At 38.6% G+C, this 2,500-nt stretch overlaps 1 pseudogene; it reads right to left on the bottom strand.

The window, feature by feature from the left end:
- The window catches only part of LOC118378857 (attractin-like), a 34,994-nt pseudogene that overhangs the window by 7,728 nt on the left and 24,766 nt on the right, over nt 1-2,500 (bottom strand).

The following is a 2,500-nucleotide window of genomic DNA, read 5'->3' as shown; positions in this document are numbered from 1 at the left end:
TATCAATAACATATTGATTAATGATCTACTGGGGAGTCGGACCAGAATGTGTTTATCAATAACATATTGATTAATGATCTACTGGGGAGTCGGACCAGAATGTGTTTATCAATAACATATTGATTAATGATCTACTGGGGAGACGGACCAGAATGTGTTTATCAATAACATATTGATTAATGATCTACTGGGGAGTCGGACCAGAATGTGTTTATCAATAACATATTGATTAATGATCTACTGGGAGTCGGACCAGAATGTGTTTATCAATAACATATTGATTAATGATCTACTGGGGAGTCGGACCAGAATGTGTTTATCAATAACATATTGATTAATGATCTACTGGGAGTCGGACCAGAATGTGTTTATCAATAACATATTGATTAATGATCTACTGGGGAGTCGGACCAGAATGTGTTTATCAATAACATATTGATTAATGATCTACTGGGAGTCGGACCAGAATGTGTTTATCAATAACATATTGATTAATGATCTACTGGGGAGTCGGACCAGAATGTGTTTATCAATAACATATTGATTAATGATCTACTGGGGAGACGGACCAGAATGTGTTTATCAATAACATATTGATTAATGATCTACTGGGGAGTCGGACCAGAATGTGTTTATCAATAACATATTGATTAATGATCTACTGGGGAGTCGGACCAGAATGTGTTTATCAATAACATATTGATTAATGATCTACTGGGGAGTCGGACCAGAATGTGTTTATCAATAACATATTGATTAATGATCTACTGGGGAGACGGACCAGAATGTGTTTATCAATAACATATTGATTAATGATCTACTGGGGAGTCGGACCAGAATGTGTTTATCAATAACATATTGATTAATGATCTACTGGGGAGTCGGACCAGAATGTGTTTATCAATAACATATTGATTAATGATCTACTGGGGAGTCGGACCAGAATGTGTTTATCAATAACATATTGATTAATGATCTACTGGGAGACGGACCAGAATGTGTTTATCAATAACATATTGATTAATGATCTACTGGGGAGACGGACCAGAATGTGTTTATCAATAACATATTGATTAATGATCTACTGGGGAGTCGGACCAGAATGTGTTTATCAATAACATATTGATTAATGATCTACTGGGGAGTCGGACCAGAATGTGTTTATCAATAATATATTGATTAATGATCTACTGGGGAGTCGGACCAGAATGTGTTTATCAATAACATATTGATTAATGATCTACTGGGGAGTCGGACCAGAATGTGTTTATCAATAACATATTGATTAATGATCTACTGGGGAGACGGACCAGAATGTGTTTATCAATAACATATTGATTAATGATCTACTGGGGAGACGGACCAGAATGTGTTTATAAATAACATATTGATTAATGATCTACTGGGGAGTCGGACCAGAATGTGTTTATCAATAACATATTGATTAATGATCTACTGGGGAGTCGGACCAGAATGTGTTTATCAATAATATATTGATTAATGATCTACTGGGGAGTCGGACCAGAATGTGTTTATCAATAACATATTGATTAATGATCTACTGGGGAGTCGGACCAGAATGTGTTTATCAATAACATATTGATTAATGATCTACTGGGGAGTCGGACCAGAATGTGTTTATCAATAACATATTGATTAATGATCTACTGGGGAGTCGGACCAGAATGTGTTTATCAATAACATATTGATTAATGATCTACTGGGGAGTCGGACCAGAATGTGTTTATCAATAACGTGTGTGTGTCAGCATGTGTGTGTGTGTGTGTGTGTGTGTGTGTGTGTGTGTGTGTGTGTGTGTGTGTGTGTGTGTGTGTGTGTGTGTGTGTGTGTGTGTGTGTGTCTAACCTGCTCGTTCACACAGACTCCCGTTAACAGGGTTGATGCAGGTCTGGGCCTTAAGACCGCTGGAAGCCGGCTCTGCTAGGTAACCACAGAAACCGGCGTCGCTGGGTTCCCCCGGCAACCACTGGAGGGAGGTGTTCGTGAAGGGTGACATGTCTTCCCAGCACCAATAGGAGACGTTGATCTTCCTCAGCCCACCCACGGCGTCACCGAGGCCTTGTACTGAAAACAATATTAGAACGTGACTAACATCGAACAGTTATATAAACAAACACACAGTAAATAAGAATTTGTTCTTAACTGACTTGCCTAGTTAAATAAGGGTGAAATTTAACATTTAAAATGTAAAACACACACACACACTCACTGTTAGTCGCACACATACGCACACAGACTCCTCTTTTATGTTGGGTTTGAGAGACAGAACCCTTGGGATGTTTTAAAGGGATTCTCTAGTCAGAACCCTTGGGATGTTTTAAAGGGATTCTCTAGGTTGGGTTTGAGAGACAGAACCCTTGGGATGTTTTAAAGGGATTCTCTAGTCAGAACCCTTGGGATGTTTTAAAGGGATTCTCTAGGTTGAGTTTGAGAGACAGAACCCTTGGGATGTTTTAAAGGGATTCTCTAGGTTGGGTTT

The sequence above is a fragment of the Oncorhynchus keta genome, unplaced genomic scaffold (genome assembly GCF_023373465.1).
Source record: "Oncorhynchus keta strain PuntledgeMale-10-30-2019 unplaced genomic scaffold, Oket_V2 Un_contig_3469_pilon_pilon, whole genome shotgun sequence".
In the NCBI taxonomy this organism is placed as follows: Eukaryota; Metazoa; Chordata; class Actinopteri; order Salmoniformes; family Salmonidae; genus Oncorhynchus; species Oncorhynchus keta.
This window is presented reverse-complemented; position numbering and strand designations above follow the sequence as displayed.